This window comes from Triturus cristatus, chromosome 5_2 (genome assembly GCF_964204655.1).
Source record: "Triturus cristatus chromosome 5_2, aTriCri1.1, whole genome shotgun sequence".
In the NCBI taxonomy this organism is placed as follows: Eukaryota; Metazoa; Chordata; class Amphibia; order Caudata; family Salamandridae; genus Triturus; species Triturus cristatus.
Genome location: NC_140588.1, coordinates 911,544,677 through 911,554,872, shown reverse-complemented (window position 1 = coordinate 911,554,872; position 10,196 = coordinate 911,544,677).

Sequence of the window (10,196 nt, the reverse complement as noted above, 5' to 3'; positions counted from 1 at the left end):
AGCTTGAGCTCGCATCTGTATCCATGAACTTTGTCCTACTCCCTGTGCAGCTAACGGTGCCTGCCTCGGCCAGTTTTCGCCTGCCTGCCAAGAAGCTGTATTTCACCTTCGAATTATCTATTTTGCTCTTCAGCCGATGCATTCCTGTCTAGTGATTTAGGTAAACATTTCCTTTAGCTCACAAGCAAAGGACTCAGCCTTTCCGTCCTCCTGCAAGTGATTCATAGCCCTGTTGCCATGGAAAGTTTTCTGCCTCTCGCATCTCATATAGACACTTAGGCGTTTGTGCACGCACACAGTCAGTATAGACTAGATTCTGTCCGAGAGACCTTCCTTGTGGATAACATAGTTCTTTAAACATAGGATGTTAGATATGATTTGGGATTAGGTTGACTTGACCCCCCAGACTTTTCGTCTCCATATGTAGAGTTAATGTCAAGTCCCCTTCACCCCCTAGTTGCACGTCAATTACACGTCATGCTGCTGCGCGCGCATCTATGCCAAGTATTATCTTATAGATCCACCTATGTCTGATAATCCTAACCAATCATGTTTCTTTTATTCCTTATTACGCCTAGTTTCGATTACGTACCTGTTATGTCACTTTTCTTATCAAATGTTACGCCTTCTACATTCGTTTCATTGTAATGTACTTATTATAAAAATGCATGTCTGTCAATAAAATATCGTACTTCACTTCCTGAACCCTCGTGGTGACGGAACCTGAAGGCCGCGACTCGAGTCGGCCATTTTGGAATAAAGCCCATTCAGAAACCTCTTATACCACGGATTCTGCCTCTTATTATTCTGAGCTATTTTTATTAAAGATCCAGTATGAAATTCAGTCCGGTAAAGAAGATTTTATTTACCACATAATGGCGCCCGAACAGGGACACTTTCTCATCTCACGCGCCGGCGGTGCGTTGCAGGCCCGGTCTCCTGCCACAGCTGGACGGACCATAAACGCGTACCAGCAGGATTTCCTGTAAGCTCCCTCCGGTCAAGCGGGGGCGACTGAGGCTGCGATCAACCCAGACGAGGCGGTGAGAAGTGCGAAGTATCCCGACCAGAGCCTAGCTGAGAGAGCAAGATCCGAGGTATACAGAGGCCCACCAGGTTTTCGAAATCCCGATGTCCAGAGGGTCCGCTGTCCGCAGTCATCGAGTCCTGTCCATTCTCTGAGGCCTTCCGTTTCAAGGAGCTACTCGGTGAGTACCATCGCCGAGGAGGCGTGTTGACGCGCACATAGTTTGTGCCGGTCAAGACGGATTTGGGTACACAAATCCGGTCTGCACTGTTTAGCAGTGTATATGTACTGTTTAGCAGTATATCAAGTATTCCGAAGTATTCAGTTACTGTCAAGAATTCAGCGTGGTGATTAGTTAGGCAGACTGTCATCATTGTCGGTCGTTGTTAAAATGTTTAATGTTTAATGTTTAAAGTGTTCAAATATTGTGGTATGAATGATTGTTCATTATTCACTGTTCATTATTGTGTTTTTTCGTATTAAGTGAGTTCAAGAGTAAGTATCAGATCAGTTGTCAATATGCCGCTCTTCTCGAAGTTAAGACAGATTACTACCAGAAAAGGGGTGCTTGAAGAAGCAGTTCCTATTCCTCCTAGGGACACTCCAGGGCATTTTATGTACCATAAGCATGGCTTGGATGCCATATTGTTTCTTGATCTATGGGTAGATTATACCAAGGGATTGCCGGAAAGTCAAAGGTGGCCCGCAGCGGGAACCTGGGATGCAGAGTGCATCATGAAAGTGGAGGAAGAGTTATGGAAAAGAAAGGTCAGACAGTCACAGAAAGACGCTGTTGAGTTATGGCGTAAAGAATCTCATAGACGAACAGAAAAAGCACGTAGACAAGAAGAGAGGAGTAAAGAAGGTTCAAATAAAGCTCAAGAAAATCTATTAATTGAGGAAGGTATCCGAGTGAAATCAGAACAAGTAAATAGACAAAGAAATGCTCTTATGAATGGTATGTATCCCCTCCTAGCCGAAGGACTACCTAAGGCTGCTCCAGAGATGCCAAAAGACTTGCCACCCCCATTATTTCCAATTAAGGTACATCCAAAAGGGCATCCCAGAACCGCAGAAGATGTTTTTCTTTCCTCATATCTAGACGACGCAGCTCCCGAGTATGCTAACCCCACACCACATAGACCGTCTGGCGGAGGGGTTCAACGTCAGGATCAGGTATCTGTCCCCGTGCAACAGCAAGTCCCGACACAAGCTTCGGCAAGCACATCTGTTTCCGCATCTGTCTCCGCAGTCGATTCTACAGGGGTATCGACACCCATAGTTGCTGTGTCACGTTCAACGAACCCATTCACACCCGACGCCCCAGATGGGGCCACGGGAGGTGCTAGCAATACCTTTACACCACCTAGAATAAATAAACTTGTCTTTCAAGAGTCAGCACATTCACGTACACCTAAATTCGTAAGTGAACGTACGCTTAAGGAACTCCTTGTAAATTGTAGATATGACCCGGTGGTTGGTAAAGAGGACGAAATGGTCCTGGCATCATTACGTATCAGGCGAGCCGCAGAGTATTTAGCAAGGTTACCAGGAATGACTACGCATCTAGATAACATATATCATTTTGTCCAAACAGGACGAGATCCAGGATGTATTAACAGAGCTATGGAATTCCAGAAAGTAGAGATACAGGGGGAACTGTTACGTTTCCTCATAAACTGTGTGATCAGAAATCAAGACCGTCCGGGGGTAGACCCGAATGCAATGCTTATTCTTACAAGATGGAGCCAGAATATATCAGAAGGGAGACACGATAAGCAAAATTGTATAATAGCCATGTGCCGAAAAATTCGTAGGGAAATAGAGCGTATTCATGAAGAAAGATTGAGAACAGACGAGTTCGAGCAAGATGAAGTGTCCGAATCAGGGAATTCCGCAAGACAGTCAGAGACCATAGCCTATGTAGGCAGAGGAAGATCCTGTGAAAATACTAGATGTTTTTCTGATCCCATACACTCTGTATGCCCAAATAATAGCAGAACGTATCCGACGCCTGTAATAAATCTGAAGTCTCCTGAACATTCGTTTCAAGCCGCAGATAAAATACTACGAGAACGAAGGGGTTACCACCTCCTCGATTCCATGGATGAGCAAGAATTAGCCAGATCAGCCGTTCACTGGATTGACAGTCCTGAAAAATACGGTGATGAGACCGTAGCACACACATTTTTTAATCTCAGTACAGATGAACAACGTTTAGCTGGAATCTATATGATTCAGCAACTCCTCATATTATATAAGAGCCAACATGCTGACCCTGGTCCTTTACCTGATATATTAACGGAACTACTCACGAGCAGATGGAGAGGTTCTAGTAACAAGCTAATTAAAGAGATATTAGTGTCACGTAAACAGTATGTCCTTTTTGTAAGTCCGGATTCTCTCTCGCTGCCCCGCAGAGAAAGAGCGCCGTACTATATGGATAGACAAAATCCCTTACGAGAAGTGCACCCAATAAAAGGCGAAGACAATGAGTTTCACCGTGTATTTGTTTACACACCCATATCAAAAATGGAATTATTAGAAATGAAGAAAGTAGTACCTAGTCATGACAAAGACCCAGCGGGTTTCCACCGAGAAATTAAAGACATGTTACTAATGGGAGAGTACACCTTTCCTGATATTATGACGATATTAAAGGTGCTTTTGCCTGCTGGCATTTATGAAAAACTGAAAGAAAAAGAGTGGGAAGTGGGAGACCAAAAGATAGACTGGACAGCATTAGCAGAGGAAGAAAGGGGCCGAACTGCAGGTTCAGGGCTCGGGGATAAAGTTAAACTGTTACCAGGTTTACTAGTACAGGTACTGCCACGTTTATTAACTACAAAAAAGGAAGATTGGGGTGCAATCACAGCCTGCAAACAAAAGCAAGATGAAGACACAAGCGATTATTATGCTCGTTTTGAAAAATGTTTTGGTATAAATAGTGGTATAAAAGCAAGTAGTGACTCATATCCACATTTATTTGTGACAAAATTAGTGGAAAATGCATTGCCTCCAGTGAAGAATAGAATATTGAAATTCGAGAGTACCTGGCAAAGTAACACTCCGTCACAAATGCTACAAATGTTACAGTATCATCACAATAGAATTAGGGATGAACAAGAACACGAGCATAGACGCATGAAGGATACAAAAATGAAAATGCTAGTTTCTCAGACAGTACCAGCAGACGGTCACAAAAAGGGTGTGACACATTCTGGTGATTCTGCAGTTCCTGTAAAGGGAACCTGCAATTACTGTAAACAACTAGGCCATTATGTACACGATTGTCCAGTCCTGAAACGTAATATAGCTACAGGTATTGCAAAAGAGAGACCACGATTAGTTAGACAAGATCAGAATGAACAAGGAGCTATGCAGCATGGACAGTCCATGCCAGTTCAGCAACAGTCAATGCCAGCCTCACAGCAACCCATACAGTTTGTGCCAGCTGCACCACCGTTGCCTGCTACTGCCACACAAGCCACAACACGACAAATGTATCAGACTGCACAGTATGAATACCCTGAGTATCAGCGTTACGCATGAACCAGCCTAGAGAGGGAAGTTGACTTACCGCTTATCGAGATTCCTGTAGATCAAGAAGGACCTTATGTACATAGTGAATTATTAGGTCAAGATAGAAAATTCTTACTCGATACAGGGGCAAGTCGAACAACTATAAAACGTAGTGAAGTTCCAGGGGCACCCCTCTCAGGCTCTCAAAATGTTTCCCTTGGTTTTTCAGGAAAACCTATTGTTAATGAAGTATCACAGCCTCTACCACTTACGATAGGTCCTTTGACACGAACTACAGATTTATTGCTTACTAAATCATGCCCAGAAAATCTGTTAGGAATTAAAACTCTGAAAGCACTAGGAGCCATAATATGTTGTTCTCCGGAAGGAGTAAGGTTGTTTTTACGTGATTTTAAAGGTCACTATGTGTCTAGAGACATGGATCCCCGACTACAGACTTTACCAGTACATCTATGGGCACAAGGCCCTACGGATGTTGGCTGCATGAACATTACACCCTATCGAGTCACATTGAAAGCAGGAGTGGTACTACCACGAATGCGACAATACAAGTTACCGCATGATGCTGTAGTGGCTTTGCTGAAAATCATTGATGAGCTGATTGCCCAGGGAGTAGTTATAGAAACAGACTCCAATGTATGTAATTCACCGATAATTCCGATTCTTAAACGAACTGATCCTACTGCCCCACCCGTGTACCGATTGGTTATTGATTTGCGTGAACTAAACAAGTGCATTGTACCACAATTCCCTGTGGTCCCTGATATATCATCATTGTTGACAGCAATTGATTCCGAAGCAACATTCTTTACTGTAATCGATCTCAAGAATGCCTTTTTCAGCGTCCCAATAGATCCGGAAAGCCAATACTTGTTCGGATTCAGTCTAAATGGGCGCAGCTTTAAATTCTCACGCGCTCCCCAAGGATTCACAGAAAGCCCCAGCATCTACAGCCAAGCACTGAAACGAGAACTTGACAGTATCCATATGCCAGTCAATACTGCACTGCTTCAATATGTTGATGATCTGCTGATCACCGCGAGAAGCGAACCTGAATGTGAAAAGGCTTCTCTGACAGTTCTACATTTTCTAGCCGACAAGGGGCACAAGGTGTCTCCTTCTAAGCTGCAATTCTGTGTCCAGCGAGTTATTTATCTTGGTCACTCGCTGTCCAAGGAGGGAAGGCAGCTTACACCAGATCGCATCCAGTTAATTGCTAACATGTCAATACCCCAGACGCAAAAGGAGGTGCGAGCTTTCATAGGCCTCACTTCATATTGTAGGCAGTGGATCCCTCAGTACGCATTTCTAGCAAAACCACTCATTCAGTTAACCACACAGGAGGCAGCCACATCGACTGTTCTCCCTTGGACTCAGGAACATACACAAGCTTTTGAAAGCCTAAAGGAAGCTTTATGTCAAGCACCTGTTTTAGCAACACCATGTTATAGCAAACATTTTACACTCTTTGTTACAGAACGCGAAGGTACTGCCTTGTCAGTACTCACTCAGGATCAAGCAGGATCACGCAAGCCATGTGCTTATTTTTCCAGTACATTAGATCCCGTAGCTCAGGCTTTGCCTGCATGCCTGAAATCAGTGGCAGCGACAGCTTTAGCAATCAGACAAAGCGATGCCATAGTATTAGGACACCCATTGACAGTACAAGTACCACATGCAGTAGAGGTTCTTGTGAACCGAACACAAACACAACACTTGACCATAGCAAGACTTACCGGTTATGAACTAACATTGTTTCAACCACACATAGAGATCCGACGGTGTAATACATTGAATCCTGCTACACTATTACCTGTAATTGGAACAGACCCACTAGCTCATGATTGTGTTGAAATCATTGAAATAAAGACGAAACCTAGACAAGACTTGACAGACGTTCCATTGTTAGATCCAGACCTGACGTTGTATGTAGACGGATCGTGCATGAGAACAAGTACAGGAGATTTAGTGGCCGCGTATGCAGTCACAACAGACACTGAAGTTATTGAGACAAATTGTATAGATACTTTGTCAGCCCAAGCAGCAGAACTTATTGCTCTAACACAAGCCTGTATTCAAGCCACAAATAAGAAAGTTAATGTATACACTGACTCACGTTATGCATTCGGAGTTGTACACGACTTCGGCGTGCTGTGGCGAGAGAGAGGTTATTTAACCTCCCATGGTGCCCACATTCAGCACGGACCCCTCATTCATGCCCTGTTAGATGCAATACATCTACCCACTGCTATATCGATTATGAAATGTAAAGCACACACGAAGGTTATTGATATCATTTCTCAAGGCAATGATTTAGCTGACAGAACAGCTAAACAGACTGCTCAGAATCGCACATTAGACATGACAAAGCCAATAGTTCAGACACCAACACAGTGTATGACAATTAAGGATCCCGCACTTGACGTAATTGACATACAGACACATGCCACAGCAGACGAAATAAAGAAGTGGACTGAACTAGGAGGGATCCAGACAGATCAAGGATGGATGACGAAGGAGAAATCTGTATGGTTTCTCCCTGATTCCATGGTTCAAGCCATTATAGCTACAGTTCACAGTCCAGCACATTTAGGAGAGAAGGCTATGCTAGACAGCATTCAGCACATTTGGTTCAACAAACATTTACGAGCCGCAGCTAAACAAAAAGTTCGTACCTGTATGATATGTTGTCAGTTTAATCCAGGAAAGAGTGTTCCCGTAGAGCAGGGTGGATTTCAGCCTCCTGACCATCCTTTTGAAGTCCTCCAGATGGATTATATTCAGATGGAACGTTGTCGAGGATTCAAATATGTTCTCGTAGTTGTCTGCGCTCTCTCCCGTTGGACAGAGGCGTATCCCGTATCAGATTACACTGCCCCGACTACTGCCAAGCAGCTAGTTCGAGAATTCTTCCCACGGTACGGTTTACCACGTGTTGTATATTCAGATAACGGTCAGCCTTTCTCATCCGAATTAATGAAACATGTCTCACTTTTGTTGGGATATCAGTGGAAATTCCACTGTGTCCGACACCCCGAGGCAGCAGGTCTCGTGGAACGACATAATCAACTTTTAAAAATCAGATTGTCTAAAATATGTCAGGAAAAAGGTGTGGACTGGATAGTAGCCTTACCAGTTGCGCTATTTTACATGAGGATGGTAGCACACTCTCGAACAGGGCTATCCCCTTATGAGGTGATCTTTGGTAGACCACCGAATATGTGGGGGACGCCTATACCCCGTAAAATAACTGATGTTGACTGTAATATGCTGACAGATTACCTGGCTTCCTTGATGTCTGCACTACAATCTTGTCGTTCACAGGTGGTCGCAGCTTTTCCCGACAACACCGAGGTGAAACCTCATGACGTAATTCCCGGCGATTATGTTCTCGTCAGGAATTTCGATCGGAAAACCCAACTGGAGCCAAGGTGGAGGCTTCCTAAGTTGGTCCTGCTGACGACCAGAACAGCTGTGAAGATCGAAGGGAGAAAAGGCTGGGTGCATTCCAGCCATATCAAGAAATTTCATGGACTTCCTCCTGACACAAACAGTACTCCCCGTGTGTCTTCCCCCATTGACTCAAAGCTACCTTTGGCTGAGGCCAGTAGCACCGAACTCCATAAGCAGAAACTCAGGTCCAGATCCAAACTGTCGGACGATTTGATTGTTTAAGTCCTCTCCAAGGTGAAGCGGTTGAATCTGTCCCGACATGTATCCCTTAGGTCTGAATGATGTAGAGTCCAGAATCATAATGAAACGACATGCTTATTGTAAATTACTGCGTAGCCACTGTATTGTGACTTTATTAATTTTGTTTTTCTTGAGTTTTTTAATAGTTACTGCAAGTATATTGTTGCATATGTATTATCCTGTTCCTAAACGTGCTTTCAATATAACTGATGAACATTCTTTTAGTGACCTACCCCCACATGAGTTGTCCTACAGACTTGCGCTGCGCAACAACACCTTCATTAGTATGTTACATCATTCCCATCAGACTAGTAATGCCACCAATTGTTGGGTGTGTGGCCGACTCCCTCCCTATCAGAATAACAAAGGAGTTCTGCCTTTCTTTCCACATCCGTTCACACACAATGGCTCCTGTGGAGCATGGTTTAGGTTATTAAATTCCATAGACCCAGACACAGCAGTTTATCAACAACATTGGATATGGGGAAATCTGAATCTAGTTCTATTCAAAATCTGTCACCCTAATAAGGAGGGTCACCCCAGTAGAACAGGAACTGATTTAGAAAATGAAGTGTATAAATTAGGTAATTTTACGCCTAATCTTATGATTTTGAATGTCAAATCCGAAGTTGAACTAATTCTGCCCACTATGTCAGTATTTCCAGTCAAGGGTGAATTATGTGTGAGAAAAGTTGGTTCCATACATATGGGCCATAGTAAATGCGTTACTACAGTAGAATATAGTGATCAAGGTAAATCTTCATTTAGAGCTTCTAGCCATTCTTACTTTATATGTGGTCAGACGGCATATATGCGTCTGCCTCTAGATTGGGATGGTACCTGTTACATAGCATTCCTTTTGCCACCTGTTTTCCTAGCTCCCCCTGATTATTATCGAAATGTTCATTTAGTACACAATAGAGAGCGAAGAGATCTCCCAGTTGTCGATTATACTGAGACGGCATGGGACAAGTATGTAGATTTCAATAAAGGTATCTTTCCCTATATAGGTACAATATCAAATAGTAAGCTGATACGCAGACTCACCAAGACTCTTGAAGCTGTAGTAAACGAGACTATAGCCGCCCTAGGCAATCTGACAGAAGAACAATCAGTGATGAGAATTGTTGTTCTCCAGAATCGTCTTGTCCTTGACGTCATCCTGGCCGATAGGGGCGGAGCTTGCAGGGTCATCGGATCCAGCTGCTGCATATTCATACCAGAAAATTCACCATCTGTATATAAAGCTATAACACGCCTTCATAAGATTGTAAGCCAGATACACGAGAATCCAGGCACTTGGACGTGGTCCGGGTGGTTTTGGAGTGTGATATCAGCCGGGGGATGGAGAATTCTATCCTTCCTAGGTATTGGCCTTCTTATGCTCTTCAGTTGTTGTTTATGCCTGCAATGTGGACCAGCGATTTGTGGTCTGTGTGCCACATCATGCATTCCATATCACAGTTCTCGTTCAAAATGCCGGAAGAAGAAGGAAGAAGAAATGATGCTCCATGAGCAAATCGATGGAATGATGAAGATTGATATCTCTTGAAGGGCAAGTAGGGGACAAGGAGGGAATGTGGAAATGTGGATTTTCCTGATCAGATTATGTCCCCTATCTTGGACCCCAACGGTTCTATATGCATGTTACAAGTACATGTATGTTCCCTCCAGTTCCAGTTTCTAAGACGCAAACATATGTGTGTCTACCGTCGACATGTTCTCTGTCAGATCCGCCATCAATGGGCTGGATATTCGATTCCTAAGTATGAAAGGCCACCGACTTTATATGGCTAAGTTACTCCATTTTTACAGTTCAGGCAAGTAGGCCCGATTCTGTCCTCAAAGCCTTTCCCTGCTCTCTGTCTCTGACAGCTTCAGCTTGAGCTCGCATCTGTATCCATGAACTTTGTCCTACTCCCTGTGCAGCTAA